The sequence below is a fragment of the Elephas maximus genome, chromosome 7 (assembly GCF_024166365.1).
Source record: "Elephas maximus indicus isolate mEleMax1 chromosome 7, mEleMax1 primary haplotype, whole genome shotgun sequence".
Lineage (NCBI taxonomy): Eukaryota > Metazoa > Chordata > Mammalia > Proboscidea > Elephantidae > Elephas > Elephas maximus.
The window spans coordinates 108,549,223-108,564,526 of NC_064825.1; the positions used below are offsets into that span (position 1 = coordinate 108,549,223).

At 36.0% G+C, this 15,304-nt stretch overlaps 1 pseudogene; it reads right to left on the reverse strand.

Moving 5' to 3' along the window:
- Nucleotides 1-6,346: 6,346 nt before the first annotated feature.
- Nucleotides 6,347-7,284, reverse strand: LOC126080285 (olfactory receptor 5D18-like; annotated as a pseudogene).
- Nucleotides 7,285-15,304: the final 8,020 nt, after the last annotated feature.

A 15,304-nucleotide genomic window follows, 5' to 3' on the forward strand; every position in this document is an offset into this window, starting at 1 on the left:
AAAATGTATGCTCTTCAAAAGGTTTTATAAGAGTACATAGACAGCCTACTGACTGGAAAAAATCTTTGAAAACCAATAATCTGATAAAGGTCTCAAGTCTAAAATATATTGAAAACTGCAAAAACTCACCCACAGATACAAAAACAACCCAGTCACAAAATGGGAAAAGGACACAGAGAGAATCTTCACCAAAGAAATCATCCAAGCAGACAACAAACATATGAAAAGATGTCTACAATCATTAGATCTTAAAAACATGAAATTCAAAACTAGAATGAGATACTGTCTTACCCTGTCCAAAATGGAACTGATTCAATTAATCATTCAATCAATCAATGGATAAATAAATGAATGAATAAATAAATACATAAATAAATAAATGAATGATTAAAGAAATGAATGAATAAATAAATACATAAAAAGAGACAGAAGAGTTGTACAAGTTGTAGGGTGATTGGAACTGTTGGCCACTGCTGGTGTAAAATGCTACATCCAGGAGGTAAAATGGTTTGGCACTTTCTCTAAAAACTAGAAATAGAACTACTCTCTGATCCAGCAATCCAACTTCTAGATATATACCCTAGAGACCTAAAGATAATGACATGAACAGACATATACACACTTATATTCATTGCTGCTTTATTACAATAGCAAACACGTGGAAACAACTGAAGTGCCCATCGAAGGATGAATGGATAAGCAAATTGTGGCACATATAGATAATGGAATACTATGCAACCACAAAGAACAATGATGACTTGCAAAACATATTATAGCGTGGATGGCCATGGAGGGAATGATGCTAACTGAAATAAGTCAAGCACATAAGGACAAATATTTTATGATCCCTACTTTACAAGAGGACAAGAATATATACAGAGAGAAAGGCCTATGTTCATTGGTGGTTACCAGGGAAAGGTGGGGGGAGGGGAATGTACACTTTAGATCATAGAGACCTGACACGTTTTTTTTGGTGATAGGAAGTGTGGCACCAAATGTGGATGCAGTAAGCACAGCACAACCAAAGTAAAAATCAGTGTTTGAGCACATGTGGCTGCATATAATCATATCGGCATTTGGGTTGATAGGGCTGTGTGTAGACGAGAACAGAAAGAAGTACGTGTAAATACAGATATGTGGGTAGTTGTCAAATACATTCATTGAATACTAAAGTACAGATACCTCGCAGACATAAGCAAACTCCTTCTAAGACTGGTTTTCTGGATTTAAAGCTTAAGACAATAGTCTCATGGGACAATTCAGTAAACTGGCATAACATAGTTTCCAAAAATCATAATCTTCATCCTAGTGAAGTGAGTAGCATCTGAGTGAGGCCTTGAAAGGTTGTGAGCAGCCATCTAAGACAGAACTATGGGTTTCTACTGTGCAGGAGCAAAACAGTAAGAAGCATTCAAAACCTCAGGGAAGAAACAAGTCTACAGGAACTATAACTTCATTTACCACTGAGACTGGAAGAACCAGATGGTGCCCAGCTACCAACATCAAACAGGGTTGAAAAAGATGATTCTGCACAGAGTTGGAGAAAAATGTGGAGCAGAGCACAAATTCTTATTTAAAAATCCAGACAAATTGGAACATTTGAGAACAAAGGACTCCCTGAGATTGTCACCCCGAGACACTCTTTAAACATATAAGCAAGCCTGCCCCTTGATATCACCATATAAGGAAATAGCAGAGAGGCACACAAAATAAAGGTTATTACCCATAAGATCAGTGCTCTACAGAAAAACCATCAGTATGGTAACTAATGGTCAACAATTACTCAAAAGCAAAGATGAGAAGACAAAGGAGCAGGGAAACTAGAGTACTGGATTTGTAACAAACATAACACAATTAAAGGGAATGTCAACACATTGTGATAAGTGTAACTAATGTCACTAAAAAAAATTTGTGTGGAAGTTGTCAAATGGGAACCTGACTTGCTGTGTAAACTATCAACAAAACTTAAATTAAAAAAAAAAAAGATAGCTACAACTCTGGGATGGCGCCCAGATGTCTAATTTTATCTCTTCCTTGGGTGGTCAGGCTGGCAAATCTTTGCAAATTTTCAATTGTGCTTCTCACAGTGAATTGTGTAGCCCTGCCAATGGCTGTGTCAGGTATTTTGGGTCCCCTTACCATGGAAAAACCTCTCAAAAATGTATTTATTTAAACAACAACCGTTTGTATTTTCTCACAATTTCATTGTTCAGGGGGCAATTCTGCTGATGTCATCTATGCTTGGCTGATTTTGGCTTACCTTATGGGAAAAGCTATCAGGTCAGTTGATTTAAGAGGGTCTCATTCTCAAGTCTGGTGGTGAGCTAGACATTAGCTGGTGTGATTGAAGAACAGGATAACTGGGCTATATTTCTCCCATTAGCCAATATTCTAGTCTCTTTTTTTTTTTTTTTTTCTCATATGGCTGTTTCACATTGTTCCAAGAGAGTGTGCAAAAGCATCAAAGCCTCTCAAAGTCTTGGAACTGGACTCAATGTCACTTTTGTCACCTCTGTTAGCCAAAACAATTCTCAAGGGTAGACTACATTCAAGGATTGGACAAATTGATTTAACCACTAGATGTGTACAGCTGCAAAGGGTACTGGAAGGCTTGGAGATTTGGGACTATGTTTTTGGTCCACCATAATAAGTAGTAAATCTTTGTGAAGGAAAAGTTGTTACCAAAATACTAGCTTCCAGTAAAATTTGGAAGGCAATCTACTTATGTTATATACATTTCAAAAAATATTTTTTGATGAAAGATGAATGTGAGAAATTGGCACGTAACTTGGATAGAATTAAAAGAATTGAGTGTAATTGCTCAATTCAATTACAACACAATTTTCAACAATTTCTATTCCCGTTTACTTTTAAAGTGACCAAATTGTCACAGCATTTTCAGCTATTAAAAAATAGAAACAGAAGTGAGGCTGAATTTATTGACTTCTAGGTCAGTTTTATTCTTCCATAGATATATTACTAAAACTAAATTAAAAATCAAAAGTATTCTCCTGTTAAAAACAAATATTTCCAATGATTTTTTTTCAATTTTGATTAATTATTTTTCTCTAAATTTGCGATTCAATTACAAATCTATAGTGTAATTATTATTGTATCGTTATAAAGTAAACTTAATCAAAAGAGAACTTTCAATAACCATGAAAGCATTTTAAGAAATTAAAAATAAGAATGTGATTCATAAAATACCAGTAACTATGAGGAAAGTTAAATTGAAATATGACTTTAGGAGAAGAAGTAAAAATGTAAATCTGATTGTTCAAAATGATCTTGTTCATGTTTGAATGAATTACAAAATATAATGGAGATTGCTCTTCTTTCTTATATTCAAGCTTATGATGAAATATTTTATATGTCAAATTGAATTCCTGGTGTGTATATACATTTCCAAAACTAATTTAATGATATATGGACAAAAATTTTGAAAACTACTCATATATTAAGTTCAGCTTACAGGCAAAGGGATCTGCCATAAGGAAACTGGAATGTTGCAATTTGAGAATGAAAGAACTTGAGGTTGTATGAAAGTATTTAGTAGAAACGGTGTTTGCCAGTGAGACTGGATTCTTAAATGACTGCTCCAATTCTGACACGAGTTTCTTTTACAACTGTAGCCAAGTTAATTCAGCTGAATGAGCCTCAGTTTCAGCATAGTAAAAGCTAAGTTGGCGCGTCACTTCAACCACAAAATGAGATTATCATTTCCCACAACAGGAGAGAAGTGAATGTTCTCTGTAAAAAGGGATTGATTACCCATCATTGATTCAATTTAAAATAAATACCAATTATTTCATAACATCAAAGAAAATTATATGTCATATATGTAGTGAAAGATAAATTTGTAAATACCCAGAGAAACAGAAGTTAAATAAATGAAAAACCATTATGTCATCAGACACTAGTTACTAAGACAGGTTTCTACAGTCTTTATATTTGCACGTACAATGACTGTTTAATTCATTCTTTATCAACTCATGCATAAGAAAACCCATCGCCATTCAATGAATTCCACCTGACAGTGACACTATAGAACTGAAAATTAAAAATTAGAATAATGATCATAAGTTTAAAGTCATATGACTCTTCCAAGTAATTTCTTGGGTCATATAAAATTGTTCTGCAAATTATTTTTTCTCCATCACTAAAACACCTGGCAAATTATTTCTCCCACTATATTTTTCTTTTATTTGGAATTTAATGTAGACATATTGAGTAGAGAAGGGTGTACAAGTTTGTCAAGTAAAACTGAGTTAAGGAGATAGAACTGATACGCGTAGTCCCAAATGACAGCCTGCATTTCATTTTACTTTGAATAAGTTTAGGTGAATATTTCTGTGTAATACATTTGGCAAATTCAAATAAGTTTTTGAATTTTTCTATGGTGGATGGGAGTCCTGTTGATAAACATTCACAAATTATGCTCATGTTCCAAACATATATACATATAAATATTTATATAAGTAACCAAAATAAATTAATAAAGTGGTTAAGTGGGCAAAACAATAGCATGAAACACAGATAGGGCGGGCACTCGTTGTCTCTATTTTTTGTATATTCTTGTTTTCTGAGATCCATTTCTAAGCCTCTGGTACAGCCTATCGAAACTATCATTCAGTCATGTTGGAGATCTTCTGAAAACATGTTCATGTTATAGACCTAACTTATTCAGCTTAGCATTCATGTATATAGGATACCACATACACACACACACACACACACACAGATGCACACACAGACACACACATACAGTATTCACTCAATAAAAACTGGTGGATTCAAAGTGGGAGTATGGAGTAAGGTGTATATAAGCTTAACATGTGACTGACTTGATTTGTAAACGTTCACTTAAAGCTCTATAAAAATTATTTAAAAAAAAATCAATCCTGTAGTCAAGGCTTAAACACACACACACACACATACTTTTGCACTAACAAAACCTAATCAGTACTAAAGGGATTTTTTTAAAACTTAGGTTTTTTTTTTTTTTTCCTTCCTTCTGAAAATTATAAAAATCCTGTGATGTAGTAGAAAGAGGAGGGAATTTGAAGTCTGATTTGAGTTTGAGTGCCAACTCTGCCAAATATTAGCTATTTGAACTTCAACAAGTTACCTTATATCTCTGGGCCTGTTTTCTCATATGTACAATAAAATAAATAAATAACTCCTATCACTGAGAGGTCTCGATTTAAACTGAATGATACATATACAAGTACCCAGCAAGGGCCTGCAGAAAGTGAGGGCTTTATATATATTATTATGCATTAGCACGCACATTGCAAGTCCAAAGCCACTGTCAAACATACATACACATATACAACAATGTATGTTATCAATGTTTGATGCTGCCACTTTAGAGGAAGAAATTATAATAAAAAAAACTTAAAAAAAATCTGGTGGATTCAATATTACATTCCCATTTCCTTGTGTTTGTTCATTCTAGTCTGTCCTGAATAAAATGCCTTCTTCACTGAAATGTGTTTCCCAAAATCCTGCACATTCTCCACACCAACTTCAAATAATAACTCTTTTATGAGGACCTATTTTTAATGTCCCTAAACTGATTTGCATTATTGCTCACCCCAAACATTCTAGGGTAATTATTAGAGTTGGTCTTATTCAATAGCCACTTTTTTTATTGCTCCAGCAACACCACTAGATTATGCATTCCTTGAAGGCATGTCTTATCTTTAATTCCATTTGTATATATATAAAAAACCAAACCCACTGCCTTCGAGTCGATTTTGACTCAAATCAACCCTATAGGACCGTGTAGAACTGTCCCATAGAGTTTCCAAGGAGCGCCTGGTAGATTCAAACTGCTGGCATTTTGGTTAACAGCCAAGCACTTAACCACCTCACCAACAGGGTTTCCTTGTATATACATATATGTGTGTGTGTGTATATATATATACACACACACATATCTATATATACACACACACAGGCACATATATATATGTATGCAAAAAACGTGTGTTTCTGGAGAACCCAGTATGCTCCAGGTATCTTATAAGGCAGGGTTGGAATTAATGTTTATTCGGGTAATGCAAGGTGCCCCACATGATATATATATTACCTTTTGGACTTCACTCCCAGATAATGAGCTATCTCATGGTATCACATTTTGTAGATTTTAAACTAAAAATGAAAGAAATTGTGGTCTTTTCTTTAAGTACGAGACAAAGCCAAGTTTATTCTCTTTGACGCAAAATCTACATTCTTTCTATTTTGCAATATTAATTATAATTTTTGAAGATATCTTTAGAAACAAGCTTTGTGGACAAACATTATTTAAAAGTGAGGAACAAATACTACTGAAATAATAAGTTCAATGAAAAAAGAGTTTAATGTCCTTTATCCTGCTGACTGTATTCTTGACATCCTTATTCCTCTGGCTGTAGATCACGGGACTGAACATGGGGATCACCACAGTGTAAAACACAGAGGCTACTTTGGCAGTGTGCCTGGAGTTTTTGGAGTTGGGCACACAGTAGAGGAAGAGAATGGTGCCATGAAAGATGGTGATGGCAGTCAGATGAGAGGCACAAGTAGAGAATGCCTTACGACGACCACTGGCTGAACGCATTTTCAAGATGGTGACAACGATAAACACATAAGAGGTGAGAATGATGAGTAATACACTTACCTCATTAAAAGTGATAGAGATGAATAGCAGTAACTGGCTGAGAGAAGTATCAGAGCAAGAAAGGGAGAGAAGCAAGGAGAACTCACAGAAGAAGTGATTGTGTTGGAACCATGAAAAGATAATTTCAAAGCAGAGCATGTGAGTATCAAGGAACACCCTACTCCCCATGCATATGATCCCACCACCAGCATAGCACAGAGTCTCTGGGACATGGCAACTGTGTAGAGCAGAGGGTTGCAAATGGCCACAAAATGGTCATAGGCCATTACAGCTAATAGAAAGACTTCAGTAACCACAAAGGTACAAAAGAGAAAGAATTGCACCACACATCCTAAACATGAAATGCTTCTGTCTTCTGCAACTAGGTTTCCCAGCATTTTGGGAGCAATGATGGAGGAATAGCAGAAATCCACAAATGAGAGGTGGCTGAGGAAAAAGTACATGGGGATGTGAAGTTTGGGGTTAATTTTGATGATTACCATCATCCCAAGATTCCCTACAACAGTGACACTGTAGATGGCAAGAAATACCAGGAAGAGGGGAACCTGCAGTTCTGGGCAATCTGAGAAGCCCAAAAGTGTGAATGTGACACCACATTTATTTCTCTCTGACAATGACATGACTTCTGTTGAAATCTGAAAGTCAGTCCTAGAAGTTAAAAAAAAAATAATAAAATAATTAAACATAGCTGGGACAGAGGAAGTTTGGATCGACTTCCACTTGCCAAGACTGGAAAGCATTTCTCTTTCAGAATCTATGCTTTTATTACCAAAATGTGATAAATTTCTAAAATTTTAAAACATGATTACGACTTAAAGAATATAGAGATCATAATGTTAATTTTAAGTCAATTTCTCACATAACACCTTCAGTTCTCCTTGAATGTTATCAGTTCATAGAAGACAAACCTGACCTGATGTTGGATTATGTCAGCCTCACAGTCAATAACAAAAATCAGAAAACCTAAATTATATCATTTAATCAGTTTATAACATGTACACACTAAGGACATAAAGAATGGACAACCCTAACACTTCCCATTTGTGTTTTTATTCTTAATTCTGCATAGTACTTTAATCTATATATTTTTTTCTGACACAGTATCACTCATATCAAAATAAATCTCAATTACTTTTTACCAGCCTGCGTGACACCTTTGGTTAATGCCCTTGTCTAGAAACTAAAAATTTGAAGGTTCCTGTCAACCCACAGGCACCATTGAAAAAAGGGTTGGTGATCTAATTCTGAAAAATCAGACACTGAAAAATTTATGGAGCACAGTTTTACTCTTATACTGATGAGGTCCCCAAGATTCCAAGTCGACTTGTCAACAACATCTTTTTGTTCTTCAAATCTGGTAGTTCTTAGTTCTAATTCTCCCCCATTATTTGAGGGATAAAAAGACTAGAGCAGATGATAAATATAATCCAGTCTACATTCTTATTCTAAAAATGGCAGAACAGCAGTCAGAAGATGCCTTAACTTTCACAACAACTCGCAGATAATATCCAGCCTATGAATGTATTCATTTCTCCACCCCATACAGTGGTCCATCTTATAAGTCTACCTACTAATGTATTTCCTTTGTTAATGATCACCCCCTTAAATTTTGAGCAGACTAAACCCCAAATTATGGAAAATAGTCCAATGACACTGTTATGTGCCACAGGGATATAGTAGAGAGCGGAATCCAAATAAAACACAGGAGAATAGGATTTAGAGATGTTTTCACACAGGAATAACTAAAGACTCTTGGACTTAGAATTTCCAAATTCCACAGCCTCTCGCATTCACTTCTCTTTCTTCAACACATCTAGGATTCCTTTATGTATCTATAAGAATTAAAAACATGGAATCGTAGTGCACAATTAAGTCATTTCATGAGAAAACAGTAATAAAAAATAATCTTTGTATTTCTAGAATTGGCGCCCAGCACCTCTTAGATCCCAACATAATGGGAAACTCCTTCTCGGTCTATGATTTGTGCTAAGTTTGTCTCTGATTCTGAAACTCAACACATCATTGTCAGATGGTCCTGAAATAAAGCTGTCAGGTCATGTGCTGTATTGAGCCTCTCAATGGCCCTAGGCTATTCCTATGTAAACCTGAATGTTGAAGACAACCTCAAAAGGCAATGCCATCGCAGAACTACTCATTTTAATTATCACATTTTTTTCCTTAACACTACATTACATTTATCTAAGGCATTTAAATCTTAATTTTAATCAAATATATGTCTTTAATGTAATGGATCTTTTCTGTCTCAAATGTTGATATTACATTGATGATAAATGTATTTTCTCATTCAGTCAAGTAAATAGGAAAGCTAAATTTTCTTCCTTTAATTTTCTCCCATTTTATTGTTCTTTTCCTCTCAGGGATACATGTATTCTCTGCTTTATGCTTGTAATTTTAGTTAAAGCTGGAAAGATAGATAGATGTTAGATAGATGGATAGATAGATAGATGATGGATAGATAGATAGACAGACAGACAGACACAGACAGACAGGCAGGCAGGCAGACAGACAGACAGACAGACAGATAGATAGATAGACAGGTAGATAGGTGATAGATAGGTAGATGATAGATATATAGATAGATGATAGATTTTTTTTTTTACTAAAGATCCTATCCAATATCTGATTATTCTATTCTGCTTTAAATACTTTTCTACTCTACCTTGACAACTGCTCCAAAAATTTACAAAACTATGAAAATATACATTCTCAAATCTCTCAGGGCTCCTCTATTGCTCCCACCTGAGGTACTTGCCATTCAGGGCACTATTATTGAGGGGCCAAGTCCTCTACACAAAGCCGTGCATAAGGAGTGCACATCCCCTTCCTTGCATGTTCAGACAAGTACCTTTTGTGGTGGCTTGGTGTCCCTCAAGAACTCTCTACATCTAACCTTTATGTTTACACCCTTTCACATTGTTTCCTAGATACACTACTTTGTAGTTAATATCATTATGTTTTTAAATCTTAAAACAAACCTGCTAATGGTAAAGAGAAGGCCTTTCCTGGCTCTGGGAAACTTGGTTGGGAGTAAAGTACATGATCTTTTATCTGCGTCACAACCTTGGGACATGAACCCTGGAGACTATCTGTTGCTCCAATCCCTAGAGGAAAAAAACTAAACAATTAAAATTAAAACTAGCTTTTTCTGCTGTATTATTATCATTAAGAACACCTTATAAGAAACACTTTATGTTTTAAATTCATTTTGCCAAGTCTTCTGAACACTCCCATGCTCTCCAAGGGTTATCAATTCTATATATCCATATAGCTCATAACTGTCAAATAATAATTGACTGACGAATTTTCTGGATGATTATGTGCCATTCTGATAGGTGAGAATGATATCTAAAGACAATTTTCATTTGTCCTTCTATTAATATGAGCCCAATTGCATAACTCTTCAAACATTTTAGAGTTTTTGTATTCCCTTAATTTGGACTCTTTAATGGTACCTTCTGTCCATTTTTTCTATAGGACTAATTGTCGTTTTCTCCTCCGTGTGGTATAAGTGGAGATTATTCCCTCAATTTTTCTTTCATCAATTTAATTTATTTTCTTTTGTTTTTCCTATGAAGTCTCTGTATATTCATGTCACCTAAATTTTCAACTTTGTTTACAGAACCTGTTTTGATGTATGGAGTAAGAGATACAATTTTATCTTTCTCTTATGGCTAAAGAAAGATGTTCATATGACTCTTGAATGTCTGTTTGTCCCAATATAACAATATTTTAATAATAAGTCAAAACGAACAAAAAACCTGTTGTCGAGTTGTTTCTGACTTATAGTGACCCTATAGGACAGAGTGGAATTGCCCCATAGGATTTCCAAGGAGTGACTGGTGGATTTGAAATGGTGACCTTTTGGTTAACAGCCATATTCTTATCCACTGAGCTACCAGGGTTCCAGTTTAATAATAGAAATGCTGTAATTTATTTTAAACTTTTTAGGATGAGCCTTCCCACTCTAATTTCATTTATTTTACTTTTTTAGTCTCTCTTTTTTTTTTTTTTTCCTGAATTTCTGTGGTTGTTTATTTGTTCATGGGAGCACCAGAACAGAAATTATAAAGTATGATTCTTCGGTATTCCCCAATGAATTTTGTATTACATTCATCCTTGTCCAAATAAATGTCCGTTAGAACAAAAACATCTTAGAACGATTTCCAGACCTGATAATATTGTTAATGTAGCCTTTGAATAAATAATATTCAGGCATAAACTAGAGATGTTGAAATGACCACAACAATTGTTCTTTCTGAAGGGCAATTTAATTTGCATGATCTCTTAGACTGACAGAGTGAAATAATAGGATGAAAGTGCACTGGAATTGGGGTCAAAGAGCTGAATTTCTGTCGTCAACCGATCATTTCTGGTTATATGAACTTCTGTGAATCTCAAATCGCTTGAACCTCTGTGTCACCATATATGCAGTGGAATAATCATCCTTTTCCTCTCTCCTTCTCAGCCTAAGCTGATTGTTTCCAGTGTGAGGCTGCTCATCCACGCTGTTGTAGGTGCCGTCCAGGCTGTTCTGACTCCTACTGACCTTATGTACAACAGAACAAAACACAGCCTGCTCCTGTGCCAGCCTTGTGATTGTTTTTATGCTTGAAGCCCATTGTTACAGACACTGTCAATCCATCCTGTTGAGGGTCTTCCTCTTTTTCACTGACCCTCAAAAAGATGAAGGGTTTTTACCAAGTGTGATGTCCTTCTGCAGGACTGGTCCCCCCTGATAACATGCCCAAACTGTGAGAGACGAAGTCTCGCCATCATCACTTATAAGTAGCATTCTAGCTGTACTTCTTCCAAGACAGATTTGTTCATTCTTTTAGCAGCCCATGGTACATACAATATTCTTCACCAACATCATAATTCAAAAGTATCGGATCTTCTCCTTATTTCTTGCCCAGCTCTCAAATGCATACCAAGCGACTGAAAACACTATGGCTTGTGTCAAGCACACCTTAGCCCTTAAAGTGACATGTTTGTTTTTAACACATTAAAGACATCTTTTGCAGCAGATTTGACAAATGCAATGTGCCCTTTGGTTTCTTCTCTGCTGCTTCCATGGGCATTAATTGTGGATCCAAGTAAAATGAAATCCTTGACAGCCTCAATAATTTCTCATTTTATCATGATACTGTTTATTGGTCAGTTGTGAGGATTTTTGTTTTTTATGTTGAGGTATAGTCCAGACTGAAAGCTGTGGTCTTGGACCATTATCAGTAAGTGCCTCAAATCCTCTTCACTTTCAGCAAGCAAGGTTGTGTCATCTGCATAACACAGATGTGTTGCTGCTTTCTTCTTCATTTATTCCAGCTTCTCAGATTATTAACTCAGCATGCAGATTGAATTAATATGGTGAAAGGATACAACCTTGACACAGCCTTTCCTTGACTTTAAACTACACAGTATCTACTTGTTCTGTTCAGCAACGGTCTCTTGAACTAAGTACAGGTTCCTAATGAGCACGATTAAGTGTTCTGTGATTCACATTCTTCACAATGCTGTTCGTAATTGGTTATGATCCACAGAGCCAAAGCATTTGCATAGTCAGTAAAACACAGGTAAGCATCTTTTTGGTATTTTCTGTTTTCAGCCAGGATCAATCTGACATCAGTAATGATATCCCTGGTTCCTGTCATCTTCTGAATCCAACTTGAATTTTTGGCAGTTCCCTGTCCATATACTGTTGTAGCTGCTTTTGAATGATTTTCAGCAAAATTTTACTTGTGTGTAATATTAATGATATTGTTTGATAATTTCTGCATTCTGGTTGATTACCTTTCTTAGGAATAGTCATAAATATAGCTCTCTTCCAGTTAGTTTGCCAGGTAGTCCTCTTCCAAATTTCCTGACTTAGACAAGTGAGTACTTCCAGAAATGCATCCATTTGTTGAAACATCTCAGCTGGTATTCCAACAATTCCTGGAGCCTTGTTTTCCGCCAATGCGTTCAGTGTAGCTTGAACTTCTTCCTCCAGCACCATTAGTTCCCGCTCATTGTTATCTCCTGAAAAGGTTGAATATTGACCAATTGTTTTTGGCATAGTGACTCTGTGTATTCCTTCTATCAAACTTTGGTGCTTCCTGAGTCATTTAATATTTTCCCCATGGAATCCTTCAATATTGCAACTCGAGGCTTGAATTTTTTCTTCAGTTCTTTCAGCTTGAGAAATGCAGAGTGTGTTCTACCTTTTTTGGTTTTCCATCCCCAGGCCTTTGCACATTTTATTATAATACTTTGTTTTCTCAAGACAATCTTTGAAATTTTCTCTTCGAATCTTTTCTTTTTTTATAATTTTTATTGTGCTTTAAGGGAAAGTTTACAAATCAAGTCAGTCTCTCACACAGAAACCCATATACACCTTGCTAAAAAAATAACTACACACTCCCAATTACTCTCTCCCTAATGAGGTAGCCTGGTCTCTCCCTCCACTCTCTCTTTTCATGTCCATTTCTCCAGCTTCTAACCCCCCCCACTCTCTCATCTCCCCTCCTGGCAGGAGATGCCAACATAGTCTCAAGTGTCCTGATCGAATCTTATACTTCATCATTTCTTCCTTTTGCTTTAGCTACTCAACATTCTAAAGCAACTTTCAGAGTCTCTTCTCACATCCACGTTGGTCTTTTTTTTTTTCTTTTTAGTGACTTCTTGCTTTCTTCATGTATGATATCCTTGATGTCATTTCACAACTCATCTGGTGTTCAGTCATTAGTGTTCAGTGTGCTAAATTTGTTCTTGAGATGGTCTCTAAATTAAGGTGAGATGCACTTGTTTGCACTTTGGCTTTTGTTGACTATTCTAATTTTCATCAGTTTCAACTTGAACTTGCATATGAGCAATTGATGGTCTGTACCAGAGTTGTCCCCTGGCCTTGTTCTGACTGATAATATTGAGCTTTTCCATCCTTTCTTCCCATAGATATTGTCGGTTTGATTCCTGTGTATTCCATCTGTTGGTGGAAAAATGTATTTGCAATAAAGAAGTCATTGGTCTTAAGAAATTCTGCCATGTGATCTCTGGCATTGTTTCTATCACCAAAGCCATATTTTCCAACTACCTATCTTTCTTCTTTGTTTGCAACTTTCACATTCCAATCTCCATTTTTTATCAATGTATTCAGATTGCATACTCGATCAATTTCAGACTGCAGAAATTGGTAAAAATCTTCAATTTCTTCATCTTTGGCCTTAAAGATGGGTGTATAAATTTGAATAATAGTCATATTAACTAGTCTTCCTTGTACGTGTATGGATATTATCCTATCACTGACAGTGCTGTACTTCAGGATAGATCTAAATGTTCTTTTTGACAATGAATGCAACACTATTCCTTTTCAAGTTATCATTCCCAGCATAGTAGACTATATGATTTCCTGATTCAATATGGCCAATAGCAGTCCATTTCAGCTCACTAATGCCTTGGATATCAATGTTTGTGTGTTCCATTTCATTTTGGATGATGTCCAGTTTTCCTAGATTCATACTTCTTACGTTCCATGTTCTGATTATTAGTGGATGTTTGCAGCTCTTTCTTCTCACTTTAAGTCATGCCACATCAGCAAATGAAGGTCCTGAAAGTTTGATTCCATCCATGTCATTAAGGTCAACTCTACTTTGAGGAGGCAGTTCTTCCTCAGCTGTCTTTTGAGTGCCTTCCAAACTGAGGGGCTCATCTTCTGGAGGTATATTAAACCATATTGTGCTGTTATTTATAAGGTTTCACTAGCTGATCCTGCAGAGTTCTACCAAACTTACAGAGAAGAGTAAACACCACTACTACTGATTCTTTTCAGAAGTGGACTGCCAGGTCCTTCTTCCTAGTCTCTCTTAGTTTGGAAGGTCAGCTGAAACCTGTCCACCATGAGTAACTGATGCTGTATCTGAATACCGATGTCATAGCTTCCAGCATCACAGCAACACACAAGACCTCATGTACTGTGGTATATGTCCTAGAGACCTAAAAATGACTCAAACATACTATGCACACTTTTGTTCATTGCTACTTTATTCACATAAACAAATAAATGGAAACAACCTAAGTTTGCAGTAATAGATGAGTGGATAAGCAAATTGTGGTACATACATACAATGGAATACTTGCTGTTGTTAAGTGCCATTGAGTCAATTCAGACTCATAGCAACCTCATGGACAGCATACCAGAGCACTGCCCAGTCCTGCACCATCTTCACAATAGTTTTCATGCTTGACTTGAGCCCATCATTGCAACCACTGTGTCAATCCATCTCATGAGGGTTATCCTCTTTTCTGCTGACCCTCTACCTCACTAAGCATGATTTTCTTCTCCAAGGAACAATGATGATTCCGCAAAGCATATTATAACATGGGTGGGCCTGAGAGGCATAATGCTAAGTGAAATGGGTCAAGCATACAAGGACAAATATTGAATGATTCTTCTTTTTTAAAAAAATTTTATTGTGCTTTACGTGAAAGTTTACAAATCAAGTCAGTCTCTCACACAAAAACTTGTATAAACCTTGCTACATACACCCAGTTTCTCTCCCCCTAGTAAGACAGCCTCCCTCCACTCTCTCTTTTCGTGTCCATTTCACCACCTTCTAACCCCCTCTACTCTTTCATCTCTGTTCCAGG